Below are 18,475 nucleotides of genomic sequence, written 5' to 3' on the forward strand. Positions count from 1 at the left end.
CAGTTAGGGGGCTGGGGATGGGCCTGGGGATTAGGGGACTGGGGATTTGGCTTAGGAAACTGAGGCTTAGGGTGCTCAGGCTGGGGCTGGGCCTTAGGCTTACAGGGCTGGGGCTGGGGCTGAGGCTTAGGGGTTTAGGCCTGGGATTTAGGCTTAGGCTTAGTGGGCTGGGGCTGGGGCTTAGGGGGCTGGGTCTTAGTGGGCTGGGGCTTAGGGGGCTGGGGCTGGTTTTGGGGGCTGGGGCTTAGGGGGCTGGGGCTAGGGGGCTTGGGCTTAGTGGGCTGGGTCTGAGGCTTTGGGCACTCGGGCTGGGGTTTAGGTTTAGGCTTAGTGGGCTGGGGCTGGGATTAGGTTTAGTCTTAGTGGGCTGGGGCTCAGGTTTAGGCTTAGGGGGCTGGGGTTGGGGCTTAGGTTTAGGGAGCTGGGGCTGAGGCTTAGGGGGCTTGGGCTGGGGCTGAGGCTTAGGGGGCTGGTCCTGAGACTGGGGCTGTGTCTTAGGTTAGGGGTCTGGGGCTGGGGCTGGAGCTTGGGTTTAGGAAGCTGGTGCTGGTGCTGGGGCTTAGGCTTAGGGGGCTGGGGCTGGGGCTGAGGCTTAGGGGGCTGGGGCTGGGGTTGAGGTTAGGAAGATGACACTGGGGCTTAGGTTTAGGCTTAGGGGGATGGGCATGGGGCTGGGCTTTAGGTTTAGGCTTAGGGGGCTGGGGCTGAGGTTAGGGGGCTGGCACTGTGACAGAGGCTTAGGGGGCTGGGTTGGGGCTGGGGTTTATGATTAGGGGGCTGGTGCAGGGGCTGGGTATTAGACTTAGGGGGCTGGGGCTGGAGCTGAGGCAGTTAGGGGGCTGGGGATGGGCCTGGAGCTTAGGGGGCTGGGGCTGGGGCTTAGGGAGCTGAGGCTTAGGGTTCTCAGGCTGGGGCTCGGCCTTAGGCTTAGTGGGCTGGGGCTCGGGCTGGGCCTTAGGCTTGGAGGCTGGGGCTGTGTCTGGGGCAGGGGCTGAGATTTAGGGGGCCAGGGGTGGGGCTTTCTGGGCTGGGGATTAGGGGCCTGGGGCTTAGGGGGCTGGGGCCTAGTGGGCTGGGGCTGGGTATTTGTGTGCTGGGGCTTAGAGGGCTGGGGTTTAGGGAACTGTGGCTGTGGCTAAGGAGGCTGGGGCTTAGGGGGCTGGGTCTTAGTGGGCTGGGCTGAGGCTTAGGGCACTGGTGCTGGTGTCTAGGCTTAGGCTTAGTGGGCTGGGCCTGGGATTAGGTTTAGTCTTAGTGGGCTGGGGCTTAGGTTTAGGCTTAGGGGGCTGGGGTTGGGGCTTAGGCTTAGGCTTATGGAGCTGGGGTTGGGGCTTAGCCTTAGGGAGCTGGGGCTGAGGCTTAGGGGCCTTTGGCTGGTGCTGAGGCTTAGGGGGGTGGCCTGAGACTGGGGCTTAGGTTAGGGGTCTGGGGTGGGGCTGGGGCTTGGGTTTAGTAGGCTGGGCTGGGGATGGGGCTTAGGCTTAGGGGGCTGGTGCTGGGGCTGAGGCTTAGAGGGCTGGGGCTTAGGGGACTGTGGCTGTGGTTAAGGGGGCTGGGGCTTAGGGGGCTGGGACTTAGTGGGCTGGGGATTAGGGGGCTGGGGCTGGGTTTGGGTGCTGGGGCTTAGGGGGCTGGGGCTTAGGGGACTGAGTCTTAGTGGGTTGGGGCTGAGGCTTTGGGCGCTGGGGCTGGGCTTTACGTTTAAGCTTAGTGGACTGGGGCTGGGATTAGGTTTAGTCTTAGTGGGCTGGGGCTCCGGTTTAGGCTTAGGTTTAGGGGGCTGGGGTTGGGGCTGAGGCTTAGGGGGCTGGGCCTGAGACTGGGGCTGGGGCTTAGGTTAGGGGTCTGGGGCTGGGTCTGGGGCTTAGGCTTAGGGGGCTGGGGCTGTGGCTCAGGCTTATGGGGCTGTGGCTGTGGCTGAGGCTTAGGGGGCTGGGGCTGGGGCTAGGGCGTTTGGGGGACTGGGGCTGGGGCTGAGGTGTTTAGGGGGCTGGGGCTGGGGCTGAGGGCGTTAGGGGGCTGGGGCTGAGGCGTTTAGGGGGCTGGGGCTGAGGCGGTTAAAGTGCTGGGGCTGGGGCTTAGAGGGCTGGTGCTGGGGTTTAGGGGTCTTGGGCTGGGGCTTAGGGGCCTGGGGCTGGGTCTTTGGCGGCTGGGGCTGGTCCTTAGGGGGCTGGGGCTCAGGCTTAAGGGGCTGTGGTTTAGGGGGATGTGGCAGGGTCTTAGGGGGCTGGGGCTGGGGCTTAGGGGGCTGGGGCTTAGGGGGCTGGGTCTTCGTGGGCTGGGGCTGAGGTTTGGGCGCTGGGGCTGGGGTTTATGTTTACGCTTAGTGGACTGGGGCTGGGTTTAGGTTTAATCTTAGTGGGCTGGGGCTCAGGCTTAGGCATAGGCTTAGGGGGCTGGGGTTGGGGCTGAGGTTTAGGGGGCTGGGCCTGAGACTGGGGCTGGGGCTTAGGTTAGGGGTCTGGGGCTGGGGCTGGGGCTTGGGTTTAGGAAGTTGGGGCTGGTGCTGGGGCTTAGGCTTAGGGGGCTGGTGCTGGGGCTCAGGCTTATGGGGCTGTGGCTGTGGCTGAGGCTTAGGGGGCTGGGGCTGGGGTTGAGGTTAGGGGGATGATGTTGGGGCTTAGGTTTAGGCTTAGGGGGCTGGGCCTGTAGCTGGGTTTTACGCTTAGGCTTAGGGGGCTGGGTTTGGGCTGGGGCTTATGATTAGGGGCTGGTTCGGGGGCTGGGTCGTAGATTTAGGGGGCTGGGGCTGGGGCTGGGGCAGGGTCTGAGGCTTAGGGGGCTGGAGCTGGAGCTGAGGCGGTTAGGGGGCTGGGGATGGGCCTGGGGATTAGGGGACTGGGGATGGGGCTTAGGGAGCTGAGGCTTAGGGTGCTCAGGCTGGGGCTGGGACTTAGGCTTACAGGGCTGGGGCTGGTACTGAGGCTTAGGGGTTTGGGCCTGGGATTTAGGCTTAGGCTTAGTGGGCTGGGGCTGTGGCTTAGGGGGCTGGGGCTGGTTTTGGGTGCTGGGGCATAGGGGGCTGGGGCTTAGGGGGCTTGGGCTTAGTGGGCTGGGGCTGAGGCTTTGGGCACTCGGGCTGGGGTTTAGGTTTAGGCTTAGTGGGCTGGGGCTGGGATTAGGTTTAGTCTTAGTGGGCTGGGGCTCAGGTTTAGGCTTAGGGGGCTGGGGTTGGGGCTTAGGTTTAGGGAGCTGGGGCTGAGGCTTAGGGGGCTTGGGCTGGGGCTGAGGCTTAGGGGGCTGGTCCTGAGACTGGGGCTGTGTCTTAGGTTAGGGGTCTGGGGCTGGGGCTGGAGCTTGGGTTTAGGAAGCTGGTGCTGGTGCTGGGGCTTAGGCTTAGGGGGCTGGGGCTGGGGCTGAGGCTTAGGGGGCTGGGGCTGGGGTTGAGGTTAGGAAGATGACACTGGGGCTTAGGTTTAGGCTTAGGGGAATGGGCCTGGGGCTGGGCTTTAGGTTTAGGCTTAGGGGGCTGGGGCTGAGGTTAGGGGGCTGGCACTGTGACAGAGGCTTAGGGGGCTGGGTTGGGGCTGGGGTTTATGATTAGGGGGCTGGTGCGGGGGCTGGGTATTAGACTTAGGGGGCTGGGGCTGGAACTGGGGCAGGGTCTGAGGCTTAGGGGGCTGGGGCTGGAGCTGAGGCAGTTAGGGGGCTGGGGATGGGCCTGGGGCTTAGGGGGCTGGGGCTGGGGCTTAGGGGGCTGAGGCTTAGGGTTCTCAGGCTGGGGCTCGGCCTTAGGCTTAGTGGGCTGGGGCTCGGGCTGGGCCTTAGGCTTGGAGGCTGGGGCTGTGTCTGGGGCAGGGGCTGAGATTTAGGGGGCCAGGGGTGGGGCTTTCTGGGCTGGGGATTAGGGGCCTGGGGCTTAGGGGGCTGGGGCCTAGTGGGCTGGGGCTGGGTATTTGTGTGCTGGGGCTTAGAGGGCTGGGGTTTAGGGAACTGTGGCTGTGGCTAAGGAGGCTGGGGCTTAGGGGGCTGGGTCTTAGTGGGCTGGGCTGAGGCTTAGGGCACTGGTGCTGGTGTCTAGGCTTAGGCTTAGTGGGCTGGGCCTGGGATTAGGTTTAGTCTTAGTGGGCTGGGGCTTAGGTTTAGGCTTAGGGGGCTGGGGTTGGGGCTTAGGCTTAGGCTTATGGAGCTGGTGTTGGGGCTTAGCCTTAGGGAGCTGGGGCTGAGGCTTAGGGGCCTTTGGCTGGTGCTGAGGCTTAGGGGGGTGGCCTGAGACTGGGGCTTAGGTTAGGGGTCTGGGCTGGGGCTGGGGCTTGGGTTTAGTAGGCTGGGGCTGGGGATGGGGCTTAGGCTTAGGGGGCTGGTGCTGGGGCTGAGGCTTAGAGGGCTGGGGCTTAGGGGACTGTGGCTGTGGTTAAGGGGGCTGGGGCTTAGGGGGCTGGGACTTAGTTGGCTGGGGATTAGGGGGCTGGGGCTGGGTTTGGGTGCTGGGGCTTAGGGGGCTGGGGCTTAGGGGACTGAATCTTAGTGGGCTGGGACTGAGGCTTTGGGCGCTGGGGCTGGGCTTTACGTTTAAGCTTAGTGGACTGGGGCTGGGATTAGGTTTAGTCTTAGTGGGCTGGGGCTCGGGTTTAGGCTTAGGCTTAGGGGGCTGGGGTTGGGGCTGAGGCTTAGGGGGCTGGGCCTGAGACTGGGGCTGGGGCTTAGGTTAGGGGTCTGGGGCTGGGTCTGGGGCTTAGGCTTAGGGGTTGGGGCTGTGGCTCAGGCTTATGGGGCTGTGGCTGTGGCTGAGGCTTAGGGGGCTGGGGCTGGGGCTAGGGCGTTTGGGGGACTGGGGCTGGGGCTGAGGTGTTTAGGGGGCTGGGGCTGGGGCTGAGGGCGTTAGGGGGCTGGGGCTGAGGCGTTTAGGGGGCTGGGGCTGAGGCGGTTAAAGTGCTGGGGCTGGGGCTTAGAGGGCTGGTGCTGGGGTTTAGGGGTCTTGGGCTGGGGCTTAGGGGCCTTGGGCTGGGTCTTTGGCGGCTGGGGCTGGTCCTTAGGGGGCTGGGGCTCAGGCTTAAGGGGCTGTGGTTTAGGGGGATGTGGCAGGGTCTTAGGGGGCTGGGGCTGGGGCTTAGGGGGCTGGGGCTTAGGGGGCTGGGGCTTAGGGGGCTGGGGCTGAGGTTTGGGCGCTGGGGCTGGGGTTTATGTTTACGCTTAGTGGACTGGGGCTGGGATTAGGTTTAATCTTAGTGGGCTGGGGCTCAGGCTTAGGCATAGGCTTAGGGGGCTGGGGTTGGGGCTGAGGTTTAGGGGGCTGGGCCTGAGACTGGGGCTGGGGCTTAGGTTAGGGGTCTGGGGCTGGGGCTGGGGCTTGGGTTTAGGAAGTTGGGGCTGGTGCTGGGGCTTAGGCTTAGGGGGCTGGTGCTGGGTCTCAGGCTTATGGGGCTGTGGCTGTGGCTGAGGCTTAGGGGGCTGGGGCTGGGGTTGAGGTTAGGGGGATGATGTTGGGGCTTAGGTTTAGGCTTAGGGGGCTGGGCCTGTAGCTGGGTTTTACGCTTAGGCTTAGGGGGCTGGGTTTGGGCTGGGGCTTATGATTAGGGGCTGGTTCGGGGGCTGGGTCGTAGATTTAGGGGGCTGGGGCTGGGGCTGGGGCAGGGTCTGAGGCTTACGGGGCTGGAGCTGGAGCTGAGGTGGTTAGGGGGCTGGGGATGGGCCTGGGGATTAGGGGACTGGGGATGGGGCTTAGGGAGCTGAGGCTTAGGGTGCTCAGGCTGGGGCTGGGACTTAGGCTTACAGGGCTGGGGCTGGTACTGAGGCTTAGGGGTTTGGGCCTGGGATTTAGGCTTAGGCTTAGTGGGCTGGGGCTGGGGCTTAGGGGGCTGGGTCTTAGTGGGCTGGGGCTGAGGCTTTGGGCACTGGGGCTGGGGTTTAGGTTTAGGCTTAGTGGGCTGGGGCTGGGATTAGGTTTAGTCTCAGTGGGCTGGGGCTCAGGTTTAGGCTTAGGCTTAGGGGGCTGGGGCTGGGGCTCAGGTTTAGGTTTAGGCTTAGGGGGCTGGGGCTGAGGTTAGGGGGCTGGCACTGTGACAGAGGCTTAGGGGGCTGGGTTGGGGCTGGGGCTTATGATTAGGGGGCTGGTGCGGGGGCTGGGTAGTAGACTTAGGGGGCTGGGGCTGGAACTGGGGCAGGGTCTGAGGCTTAGGGGGCTGGGGCTGGAGCTGAGGCAGTTAGGGGGCTGGGGATGGGCCTGGGGCTTAGGGGGCTGGGGCTGGGGCTTAGGGAGCTGAGGCTTAGGATTCTCAGGCTGGGGCTGGGCCTTAGGCTTAGTGGGCTGGGGCTCGGGCTGGGCCTTAGGCTTGGAGGCTGGGGCTGTGTCTGGGGCAGGGGCTGAGGTTTAGGGGGCCGGGGCTGGGGTGGAGGCGGTTAGGGGGCTGGGGTGATGCTTAGGGGGCTGTGGCTGGGGCAGTGGCTTAGGCTTAGGGGGCTGGGTTTGGGGTTTAGGAGTAGGCTTAGGGGGCTGGGGCTGGGCCTGAGGCTTAGGGGGTTGGGGCTGGGGTTGAGGTTAGGGGGATGACACTGGGGCTTAGGTTAGGCTTAGGGGGCTGGGCCTGGTGCTGGGGTTTAGGCTTAGGCTTAGGGGGCTGTGGCTGAGGCTTAGGGTGCTGGTGCTGGGGCAGAGGCTTAGGGGGCTGGGTTGGGGCTGGGTCTTATGATTAGGGGGCTGGGGCGGGGGCTGGGTCTTTGGCTAAGGGGGCAGGGGCTGGGGCAGGGTCTAAGGCTTAGGGGCCTGGGGCTGGAGCTGAGGCTGTTAGGGGGCTGGGGATGGGCCTGGGGCTTATGAGGCTGGGGCTTAAAGGGCTGGGGCTAGGGCTTAGGGAGCTGAGGCTTAGGGTGCTCGGGCTGGGGCTGGGCCTTAGGCTTACAGGGCTGGGGATGGGGCTGAAGCTTAGGGGTTTGGGGCTGGGACATAGGCCGAGAGGGAGCTGGGGCTGGGGTTTAGGCTTAGGGTTCTGGGGCTGGGGCTTAGGCTTAGGCTTAGTGGGCTGGGGCTGGGGCTTAGGCTTAGGGGCCTGGGGCTGGGCCTTAGGCTTAGGGGGCTGGGGCTGGGGTTGGGGCTTAGGCTTGGGGGCTGGGGCTGGGTCTGGGGCAGGGGCTGAGGTTTAGGGGGCTGGGGCTGGGTGATGCTTAGGGGGCTGTGGCTGGGGCAGGGGCTTAGTCTTAGGGGCCTGGGTTTGTGGCTTAGGCTTAGGATAAGGGGACTGGGGTTGAGCCATAGGGGGCTGGTGCTGGGGCTGAGGCTTAGGGGGTTGGGGCTGGGGCTGAGGCGATAAGGGGGCTGGGACTGGGGGTTAGGCTTAGGGTTCTGGGGCTGGGCGTAGGCTTAGGGGGTTGGGGCTGGGGCTTAGGCTTAGGCTTAGGGGACTGTGGCTGAGCCTTAGGCTTAGGGGGCTGGGGCTGGGCCTTAGGCTTAGGGTTCTGGGGCTGGGGCTGGGCCTTAGGCTTGGAGGCTGGGGCTGTGTCTGGGGCAGGGGATGAGGTTTAGGGGGCCGAGGCTGGGGCGGAGGCGGTTAGGGGGCTGGGGCTGGGGTGATGCTTAGGGGGCTGTGGCTGGGGCAGGGGCTTAGGCTTCGGGGGCTGGGTTTGGGGTTTAGGCTTAGGATAAGGGAGCTGGGGCTGAGGCATAGGGGGCTGGTGCTGTGGCTGAGGCTTAGGGGGTTGGGGCTGGGGCTGAGGCGTTAAGGGGTCTGGGACTGGGGGTGAGTCTTAGGGTTCTGGGCCTGGGCTTAGGCTAAGGGGGTTGGAGCTGGGGCTTAGGGGGCTGGGTCTTAGTGGGCTGGGTCTTAGTGGGCTGGGGCTGAGGCTTTGGGCGCTGGGGCTAGGGTTTAGGCTTAGGCTTAGGGGGCTGCGGGTGGGGCTGGGGCAGGGGCTGAGGTTTAGGGGGCTGGGGCTGGGGCAGAGGGGTTTAGGGGGCTGGGGCTGGGGTGATGCTTAGGGGGCTGCAGGTGGAGCTTAGGCTTAGGTTTAGGGGGCTTGGGCTGGGGTTTAGGCTTAGGCTTAGGGGGTTGGGGTTGGTGCTTAGGCTTAGGATAAGGGGGCTGGGGCTGAGGCATAGGGGTCTGGTGCTGGGGCTGAAGCTTAAGGGGTTGGGGCTGGGACTGGGGCTTAGGCTTAGGGGGCTGGGGCTGGGTCTTAGGGTGCTTGGGCTTAGGGGGCTGGGGCTTAGGTAGCTGGGGCTTAGGGGGCAGGGGCTGGGGTTTTGGGGGCTGGGGATTAGGGGGATGGGGCTTAGGGGGCTGGGTCTTAGGGGGCTGTAGCTGGGTATTTGTGTGCTGGTGCTTAGAGGGCTGGGGCTTAGGGGGCTGTGGCTGTGGCTAAGGGGGCTGGGGCTTAGGGGGCTGGGGCTTAGGGGGCTGGGGCTTAGGGGGCTGGGGCTGGGTTTGGGTGCTGGGGCTTAGGGGGCTGGGCCTTAGTGGGCTGGGGCTGAGGCTTAGGGCGCTGGGCTGGGGTTTAGGCTTAGGCTTAGGGGGCGGGGGCTGGGATTATGTTTAGTCTTAATGGGCTGGGGCTGGGGTTTAGGCTTAGGCTTAGGGGGCTGGGTTTGGGGCTTAGGCTTAGACTTACAGAGCTTGGGTAGGGGCTTAGGCTTAGGGAGCTGGGGCTGAGGCTAAGGGGGCTTGGGCTGTGGCTGAGGCTTAGGGAGCTGGGCCTGGGGCTGGGGCTTAGGTTAGGGGTCTGGGGCTGGGACTGGGGCTTGGATTTAGGAGGCTGGGGCTAGGGCTGGGGCTTAGGCTTAGGGTGCTGGGGCTGAGGCTTTGGGGGCTGGGGCTGGGGTTGAGGTTAGGGGGCTGACGCTGGGGCTTAGGTTTAGGCTTAGGGTGCTGGGCCTGTGGCTGGGGTTTAGGCTAAGGCTTAGGGGGCTGTGGCTGAGGCTTAGGGGTCTGGCCCTGGGGCAGAGGCTTAGGGGGCTGGGTTGGGGCTGGGGCTTAGGCTTAGGCCTAGGGGGCTGGGCTTTAGGCTTAGGGGGCTGGGGCTGGGGCTGGGGTTGGGGCTTAGGGGACTGGAGCTGGGGCTTAGGGCACTGGGGCTGGGGCTTAGGGTGCTTGGTCTTAGGGGCTGGGTCTTAGATCACTGGGGCTGGGTCTTAGGGTGCTGGGTCTTAGGGGGCTGGGGCTTAGGTGGCTGGGGCTTAGGGGGCAGGGGCTGGGGCTTTCTGGGCTGGGGATTAGGGGCCTGGGGCTTAGGGGGCTGGGGCCTAGTGGGCTGGGGCTGGGTATTTGTGTGCTGGGGCTTAGAGGGCTGGGGCTTAGGGGACTGTGGCTGTGGCTAAGGGGGCTGGGGCTTAGGGTGCTGGGCCTTAGTGGGCTGGGGATTAGGGGGCTGGGCTGGGTTTGGTTGCTGGGGCTTAGGGGGCTGGGTCTTAGTGGGCTGGGGCTGAGGCTTAGGGCACTGGTGCTGGTGTCTAGGCTTAGGCTTAGTGGGCTGGGCCTGGGATTAGGTTTAGTCTTAGTGGGCTGGGGCTTAGGTTTAGGCTTAGGGGGCTGGGGTTGGGGCTTAGGCTTAGGCTTATGGAGCTGGGGTTGGGGCTTAGCCTTAGGGAGCTGGGGCTGAGGCTTAGGGGCCTTTGGCTGGTGCTGAGGCTTAGGGGGGTGGCCTGAGACTGGGGCTTAGGTTAGGGGTCTGGGCTGGGGCTGGGGTTTGGGTTTAGTAGGCTGGGGCTGGGGATGGGGCTTAGGCTTAGGGGGCTGGGGCTGGGGCTGAGGCTTAGAGGGCTGGGCCTTAGGGGACTGTGGCTGTGGTTAAGGGGGCTGGGGCTTAGGGGGCTGGGACTTAGTGGGCTGGGGATTTGGGGGCTGGGGCTGGGTTTGGGTGCTGGGGCTTAGGGGGCTGGGGCTTAGGGGACTGGATCTTAGTGGGCTGGGGCTGAGGCTTTGGGCACTGGGGCTGGGGTTTACATTTAAGCTTAGTGGACTGGGGCTGGGATTAGGTTTAGTCTTAGTGGGCTGGGGCTCAGGCTTAGGCTTAGGCTTAGGGGGCTGGGGTTGGGGCTGAGGCTTAGGGGGCTGGGCCTGAGACTGGGGCTGGGGCTTAGGTTAGGGGTCTGGGGCTGGGGCTGGGGCTTGGGTTTAGGAAGTTGGGCCTGGGGCAGTGGCTCAGGCTTAGGGGGCTGTGGCTGTGGCTGAGGCTTAGGGGGCTGGGGTTGGGGCTAGGGCGGTTGGGGGACTGGGGCTGGGGCTGAGGTGTTTAGGGGGCTGGGGCTGGGGCTGAGGGCGTTAGGGGGCTGGGGCTGAGGCGTTTAGGGGGCTGGGGCTGAGGCGGTTAAAGTGCTGGGGCTGGGGCTTAGAGGGCTGGTGCTGGGGTTTAGGGGTCTTGGGCTGGGGCTTAGGGGCCTGGGGCTGGGTCTTTGGAGGCTGGGGCTGGTCCTTAGGGGGCTGGGGCTGAGGCTTAAGGGGCTGTGGTTTAGGGGGATGTGGCAGGGTCTTAGGGGGCTGGGGCTGGGGCTTAGGGGGCTGGGTCTTATTGGGCTGGGGATGAGGCTTTGGGCGCTGGGGCTGGGGTTTATGTTTATGCTTAGTGGACTGGGGCTGGGATTAGGTTTAGTGTTAGTGGGCTGGGGCTCGGGCTTAGGTTTAGGCTTAGGGGGCTGGGGTTGGGACTGAGGTTTAGGGGGCTGGGCCTGAGACTGGGGCTGGGGCTTAGGTTAGGCGTCTGGGGCTTGGGCTGGGGCTTGGGTTTAGGAAGTTGGGGCTGGTGCTGGGGCTTAGGCTTAGGGGGCTGGGGCTGAGGCTTAGGGGGCTGGGGCTGGGTTTGAGGTTAGGGGGATGATGTTGGGGTTTAGGTTTAGGCTTAGGGGGCTGGGCCTGGGGCTGGGTTTTAGGCTTAGGCTTAGGGGGCTGGGTCTGGGGCAGAGGCTTAGGGGGCTGGGTTGGGGCTGGGGCTTATGATTAGGGGCTGGGGCTGGGGCAGGGTCTGAGGCTTAGGGGGCTGGGGCTGGAGCTGAGGCGGTTAGGGGGCTGGGGATGGGCCTGGGGATTAGGGGACTGGGGATGGGGCTTAGGGAGCTGAGGCTTAGGGTGCTCAGGCTGGGGCTGGGCCTTAGGCTTACAGGGCTGGGGCTGGGGCTGAGGCTTAGGGGTTTTGGCCTGGGATTTAGGCTTAGGCTTAGTGGGCTGGGGCTGTGGTTTAGGGGGCTGGGTCTTAGTGGGCTGTGGCTTAGGGGGCTGGGTCTTAGTGGGCTGGGGCTGAGGCTTTGGGCACTGGGGCTGGGGTTTAGGTTTAGGCTTAGTGGGCTGGGGCTCAGGTTTAGGCTTAGGCTTAGGGGGCTGGGGTTGGGGCTTAGGTGTAGGGAGCTGGGGCTGAGGCTTAGGGGGCTTGGGCTGGGGCTGAGACTTAGGGGGCTGGGCCTGAGACCGGGTTTGGGGCTTAGGTTAGGGGTCTGTGGCTGTGGCTGGGTCTTGGGTTTAGGAAGCTGGGGCTGGTGCTGGGGCTTAGGCTTAGGGGGCTGGGGCTGGGGTTGAGGTTAGGAAGATGACACTGGGGCTTAGGTTTAGGCTTAGGGGTATGGGCCTTGGGCTGGGCTTTAGGCTTAGGCTTAGGGGGCTGGGGCTGAGGTTAGGGGGCTGGCACTGTGACAGAGACTTAGGGGGCTGGGTTGGGGCTGGGGCTTATTATTAGGGGGCTGGTGCGGGGGCTGTGTAGTAGACTTAGGGGGCTGGGGCTGGAACTGGGGCAGGGTCTGAGGCTTAGGGGGCTGGGGCTGGAACTGAGGCGGTTAGGGGGCTGAGGATGGGCCTGGGGATTAGGGGACTGGGGATTTGGCTTAGGAAGCTGAGGCTTAGGGTGCTCAGGCTGGGGCTGGGCCTTAGGCTTACAGGGCTGGGGCTGGGGCTGAGGTTTAGGGTTTTAGGCCTGGGATTTAGGCTTAGGCTTAGTGGGCTGGGGCTGGGGCTTAGGGGGCTGGGTCTTAGTGGGCTGGGGCTTAGGGGGCTGGGGCTGGTTTTGGGTGCTGGGGCTTAGGGGGCTGGGGCTTAGGGCGCTGGGGCTTAGTGCGCTGGGGCTGAGGCTTTGGGCACTCGGGCTGGGGTTTAGGTTTAGGCTTAGTGGGCTGGGGCTGGGATTAGGTTTAGTCTTAGTGGGCTGGGGCTCAGGTTTAGGCTTAGGCTTAGGGGGCTGGGGTTGGGGCTTAGGTTTAGGGAGCTGGGGCTGAGGCTTAGGGGGCTTGGGCTGGGTGTGAGGCTTAGGGGGCTGGGCCTGAGACTGGGGCTGGGGCTTAGGTTAGGGGTCTGGGGCTGGGGCTGGAGCTTGGGTTTAGGAAGCTGGTGCTGGTGCTGGGGCTTAGGCTTACGGGGCTGGGGCTGGGGCTGAGGCTTAGGGGGCTGGGGCTGGGGTTGAGGTTAGGAAGATGACACTGGGGCTTAGGTTTAGGCTTAGGGGGATGGGCCTGGGGCTGGGCTTTAGGTTTAGGCTTAGGGGGCTGGGGCTGAGGTTAGGGGGCTGGCACTGTGACAGAGGCTTAGGGGGCTGGGTTGGGGCTGGGGCTTATGATTAGGGGGCTGGTGCGGGGGCTGGGTAGTAGACTTAGGGGGCTGGGGCTGGAACTGGGGCAGGGTCTGAGGCTTAGGGGGCTGGGGCTGGAGCTGAGGCAGTTAGGGGGCTGGGGATGGACCTGGGGCTTAGGGGGCTGGGGCTGGGGCTTAGGGAGCTGAGGCTTAGGGTTCTCAGGCTGGGGCTAGACCTTAGGCTTAGTGGGCTGGGGCTCGGGCTGGGCCTTAGGCTTGGAGGCTGGGGCTGTGTCTGGGCAGGGGCTGAGGTTTAGGGGGCTGGGGGTGGGGCGGAGGCGGTTAGGGGGCTGGGGCTGGGGTGATGCTTAGGGGACTGTGGCTGGGGCAGTGGCTTAGGCTTAGGGGGCTGGGTTTGGGGCTTAGGATTAGGCTTAGGGGGCTGGGGCTGGGCCTGAGGCTTAGGGGGTTGGGGCTGGGGTTGAGGTTAGGGTGATGACACTGGGGTTTAGGTTAGGCTTAGGGGGCTGGGCCTGGTGCTGGGGTTTAGGCTTAGGCTTAGGGGGCTGTGGCTGAGGCTTAGGGTGCTGGTGCTGTGGCAGTCTTAGGGGGCTGGGTTGGGGCTGGGTCTTATGATTAGGGGGCTGGGGTGGGGGCTGGGTCTTAGGCTTAGGGGGCAGGGGCTGGGGCAGGGTTTGAGGCTTAGGGGCCTGGGGCTGGAGCTGAGGCTGTTAGGGGGCTGGGGATGGGCCTGGGGCTTATGAGGCTGGGGCTTAAAGGGCTGGGGCTAGGGCTTAGGGAGCTGAGGCTTAGGGTGCTCAGGCTGGGGCTGGGCCTTAGGCTTGCAAGGCTGGGGATGGGGCTGAAGCTTAGGGGTTTGGGGCTGGGACTTAGGCGGATAGGGAGCTGGGGCTGGGGTTTAGGCTTAGGGTTCTGGTGCTGGGGCTTAGGTTTAGGCTTAGTGGGCTGGGGCTGGGGCTTAGGCTTAGGGGCCTGGGGCTGGGGTTGGGGCTTAGGCTTGGGGGCTGGGACTGGGTCTGGGGCAGGGGCTGAGGTTTAGGGGGCTGGGGCTGGGTGATGCTTAGGGGGCTGTGGCTGGGGCAGGGGCTTAGTCTTAGGGGCCTGGGTTTGTGGCTTAGGCTTAGGATAAGGGGGCTGGGGTTGAGCCATAGGGGGCTGGTGCTGGGGCTGAGGCTTAGGGGGTTGGGGCTGGGGCTGAGGCGGTAAGGGGCCTGGGACGGGGGGTTAGGCTTAGGGTTCTGGGGCTGGGCATAGGCTTAGGGGGTTGGGGCTGGGGCTTAGGCTTAGGCTTAGGGGACTGTGGCTGAGCCTTAGGCTTAGGGGGCTGGGGCTGGGCCTTAGGCTTAGGGTTCTGGGGCTGGGGCTGGGCCTTAGGCTTGGAGGCTGGGGCTGTGTCTGGGGCAGGGGATGAGGTTTAGGGGGCCGAGGCTGGGGCGGAGGCGGTTAGGGGGCTGGGGCTGGGGTGATGCTTAGGGGGCTGTGGCTGGGGCAGGGCCTTATGCATCGGGGGCTGGGTTTGGGGCTTAGGCTTAGCATAAGGGAGCTGGGGCTGAGGCATAGGGGGCTGGTGCTGGGGCTGAGGCTTAGGGGGTTGGGGCTGGGGCTGAGGAGTTAAGGGGGCTGGGACTGGGGGTGAGTCTTAGGGTTCTGGGTCTGGGCTTAGGCTAAGGGGGTTGGGGCTGGGGCTTAGGCTTAGGCTTAGGGGAGTGGGGCTGGGCCTTAGGCTTAGGGGGCTGGGGCTGGGCCTTAGGCTTAGAGGGCTGGGTCTGGGGCTGGGGCTGAGGCTTAGGGGGCTGGGGCTGGGCAGAGGCGTTTAGGGGGCTGGGGCTGGGGTGATGCTTAGGGGGCTGAGGGTGGAGCTTAGGCTTAGGTTTAGGGGGCTTGGGCTGGGGTTTAGGCTTAGGCTTAGGGGGTTGGTGTTGGGGCTTAGGCTTAGGGGCCTGGGTTTGTGGCTTAGGCTTATGATAAGGGGGCTGGGGTTGAGCCATAGGGGGCTGGTGCTGGGGCTGAGGCTTAGGGGGTTGGGGCTGGGGCTGAGGCGGTAAGGGGGCTGGGACTGGGGGTTAGGCTTAGGGTTCTGGGGCTGGGCCTAGGCTTAGGGGGTTGGGGCTGGGGCTTAGGCTTAGGCTTAGGGGACTGTGGCTGAGCCTTAGGCTTAGGGGGCTGGGGCTGGGCCTTAGGCTTAGGGTTCTGGGGCTGGGGCTGGGCCTTAGACTTGGAGGCTGGGGCTGTGTCTGGGGCAGAGGATGAGGTTTAGGGGGCCGAGGCTGGGGCGGAGGCGGTTAGGGGGCTGGGGCTGGGGTGATGCTTAGGGGGCTGTGGCTGGGGCAGGGCCTTATGCTTCGGGGGCTGGGTTTGGGGCTTAGGCTTAGGATAAGGGAGCTGGGGCTGAGGCATAGGGGGCTGGTGCTGGGGCTGAGGCTTAGGGGGTTGGGGCTGGGGCTGAGGCGTTAAGGGGTCTGGGACTGGGGGTGAGTCTTAGGGTTCTGGGCCTGGGCTTAGGCTAAGGGGGTTGGGGCTGGGGCTTAGGCTTAGACTTAGGGGACTGGGGCTGGGCCTTAGGCTTAGGGGGCTGGGGCTGGGCCTTAGGCTTAGGGGGCTGGGGCTGGGGCTGAGGCTTAGGGGGCTGGGGCTGGGGCAGAGGCGGTTAGGGGGCGGGGACTTGGGTGATGCTTAGGGGGCTGAGGGTGGAGCTTAGGCTTAGGTTTAGGGGGCTTGGGCTGGGGTTTAGGCTTAGGCTTAGGGGGTTGGTGTTGGGGCTTAGGCTTAGGGGGCTGGGGCTGGGGCTGGGGCTTAGTCTTAGGAGGCTGGGTCTGGGTTTGGAGTTGAGGTTTAGGGGGCTGGGGCTGGGTCTTAGGCTTAGGGGGCTGGGCCTTAGGCTTAGTTTGCTGGGGCTGGGTTTGGGTTTGGGGCTGGGGCTTAGGGTGCTGGGTCTTATCGGGCTGGGGCTTAGGGGGCTGGGGCTGGGTCTTAGGGTGCTGGGTATTTGGTGGCTTGGGCTTAGGTGGCTGGGGCTTAGGGGGCAGGGGCTGGGTTGGGGCTTAGGCTTAGGGTGCTGGGGCTGGGGCGTAGGGGGCTGGGGCTGGGGCTAAGGCGGTTAGGGGACTGGGTCTGAGGTGTTTAGGGAGCTGGGGCTGGGGCTGAAGGCGTTAGGGGGCTGGGGCTGGGGCTGAGGCGTTTAGGGGACTGGGGCTGAGGTGGTTAGTGTGCTGGGGCTGGGGCTTAGAGGGCTGGTGCTGGGGTTTCAGGGTCTTGGGCTGGGGCTTAGGGGCCTGGGGCTGGGTCTTTGGAGGCTGGGGCTGGTCCTTAGGGGCCTGGGGCTGAGGCTTAAGGGGCTGTGGTTTAGGGGGATGTGGCAGGGTCTTAGGGGGCTGGGGCAGGGGCTTAGGGGGCTGGGGGTGGGGCTAGGGTGCTGGGGCTGAGGCTTAGGGGGTTGGGGCTGAGGCTTAGGGGACTGGGGCTTGGGCTTAGGGCGCTGGGGAAGTGCCTGGGGTTTAGGCTTAGGGGGCAGGGCCTGGGGCTGGGGATTAAGCTTAGGGGGCTGGGGCTGGGGCTTAGGGGCCTGGGGCTGGGACTTAGGGTTAGTGGGCTGGGGCTGGGGCTGAGACTCAGTGGTCTGGGGCTGGGGCTTAGTGGGCTGAGGCTGGGGCTTAGGGGTTTGGGCTGGGGCTGAGGCTTAGGGGGCTGGGGCTAGTGCCTAGGCTGTTAGGGGGCTGGGGCTGGTGCTTTGGGGCTGGGGCTGGGTCTTAGGGGGTTGGGGCTAGGGCTTCGGGGGCTGAGCTGGGGCTTAGGGGGCTGGGTCTGGGGCTTAGAGGGCTGGGGTTTAGGGGGCTGGGTTTGGTCTTAAGGGACTGGGTCTTATGAGGCTGGGTCTTAGGGTGCTGGGGCTAGGGGTCTTGGCCTTAGGGGTCTGGGGCTGGGCTTAGGGGGCTAAGGCTTGGGGGACTGTGGCTGGGGGTTAGGGGGCTGAGGCTTAGGGTGCTGGGGCTTAGGGGGCTGGGGCAGGGGCTGGGGTTTAGGCTTAGGGTGCTGGGGCTTATACTTAGGGGGCTGGGCCTGGGGCTTAGGCTTAGGGGGCTGGGGCTGGGGCTAGGGCAGTTAGGGGACTGGGGCTGGGGCTGAGGTGTTTAGGGGGCTGGGGCTGAAGGCGTTAGGGGGCTGGGGCTGAGGCGTTTAGGGGGCTGGGTTGAGGCGGTTAGGGTGCTGGGGCTGGGGCTGGGGCTTTGGAGGTTGGGTATTAGGGGGCTGGGGCTTAGGGGGCTGGGGCTTAGGGGGCTGGGGCTGGGTTTGGGTGCTGGGGCTTAGGGGGCTGGGGCTTAGGGGGCTGGGGCTGGGTTTGGGTGCTGGGGCTTAGGGGGCTGGGGCTTAGGGGGCTGGGTCTTAGTGGGCTGGGGCAGAGGCTTAGGGGGCTGGGTTGGGGCTGGGTCTTATGATTAGGGGGCTGGGGCGGGGGCTGGGTCTTAGGCTTAGGGGGCAGGGGCTGGGGCAGGGTCTGAGGCTTAGGGGCCTGGGGCTGGAGCTGAGACGGTTAGGGGGCTGGGGATGGGCCTGGGGCTTATGAGGCTGGGGCTTAAAGGGCTGGGGCTAGGGCTTAGGGGGCTGGGGCTTAGGGGACTGGGGCTTAGCCGGCTGGGGCATAGGGGGCAGGGGCTGTTGCTTAGGGTGCTGGGGCTCAGGCTTAGGGGGCTGGGGCTTAGGGGGCTTGGGCTGGGGCTTAGGGGGCTAGGGCTGGGGCTTAGGCTTAGGCTTAGGGGGCTGGGCCTTAGGCTTAGGGGACTGGGGCTGGGGCTTAGGGGGCAGGGGCTGGGGCTTTGGGGACTGGGGATTAGGGGGCTGGGGCTGGGTCTTTGGGTGCTGGGCTTAAGGGGCAGGGGCATAGGGGGCTGGGTCTTAGTGGGCTGTGGCTGAGGCTTAGGGTGCTGGGGCTTGGGCTTAGGGGGCTTAGGCTTAGGGGGCTGGGCTTTGGTCTGGGGCTTAGGCTTAGGGGTCTGGGCCTGGGGCTGGGCCTTAGGTTTAGGGGGCTGGGGCTGGGGCTGAGGCTTAGGGGTTTGGGGCTGGGACTGAGGTGGTTAGGGGGCTGGGCATGGGGTTGAGGATTATGGTTCTGGGGCTGGGGTTTAGGCTTAGGCTTAGGCTTAGGCTTAGTGGACTGGGGCTGGAGCTTAGGCTTAGGGGGCGGGGGCTGGGCCTTAGGCTTAGGGGGCTGGGGCTGGGGCTGAGGCTTAGGCCTGGGGGCTGGTGCTGGGGCAGGGGCTGAGGTTTAGGGGGCTGGGGCTGGGGTAGAGGCGGTTAGGGGGCTGGGGTGATGCTTAGGGGGCTGCAGGTGGAGCTTAGGCTTAGGTTTAGGGGGCTTGGGCTGGGGTTTAGGCTTAGGCTTAGGGGGTTGGGGTTGGGGTTGGGGCTTAGGCTTAGGATAAGCGGGCTGGGGCTGAGGCATAGGGGTCTGGTGCTGGGGCTGAGGCTTAGAGGGTTGGGGCTGGGGCTGGGGCTTAGGGTGCTTGGGCTTAGGGGGCTGGGGCTTAGGTGGCTGGGGCTTAGGGGGCTGGGGTTTTGGGGGCTGGGGATTAGGGGGGTTGGGCTTAGGGGGCTGGGGCTTAGGGGGCTGGGGCTGGGTATTTGTGTGCTGGGGCTTAGAGGGCTGGGGCTTAGTGCGCTGTGGCTGTGGCTAAAGGGGCTTGGGCTTAGGGGGCTGGGGCTTAGGGGGCTGGGGCTGGGTTTGGGTGCTGGGGCTCAGGGGGCTGGGGCTTAGGGGGCTGGGTCTTACTGGGCTGGGGCTGAGGCTTAGGGCTCTGGGGCTGGGGTTTAGGCTTAGGCTTAGGGGGCTGGGGCTGGGATTAGGTTTAGTCTTAATGGGCTGGGGTTGGGGTTTAGGTTTAGGCTTAGGGGGCTGGGGTTGGGGCTTAGGCTTAGACTTACAGAGCTGGGGTAGGGGCTTAGGCTTAGGGAGCTGGGGCTGAGGCTTAGGGGGCTGGGCATGAGACTTGGGCTGGGGCTTAGGTTAGGGGCCTGGGGCTGGGACTGGGGCTTGGGTTTAGGAGGCT

At 65.0% G+C, this 18,475-nt stretch overlaps 1 pseudogene; it reads right to left on the reverse strand.

Moving 5' to 3' along the window:
• The window catches only part of LOC142436119 (uncharacterized), a 116,118-nt pseudogene that overhangs the window by 14,188 nt on the left and 83,455 nt on the right, over positions 1–18,475 (reverse strand).

Source organism: Tenrec ecaudatus, unplaced genomic scaffold (assembly GCF_050624435.1).
Source record: "Tenrec ecaudatus isolate mTenEca1 unplaced genomic scaffold, mTenEca1.hap1 Scaffold_1541, whole genome shotgun sequence".
NCBI lineage: Eukaryota > Metazoa > Chordata > Mammalia > Afrosoricida > Tenrecidae > Tenrec > Tenrec ecaudatus.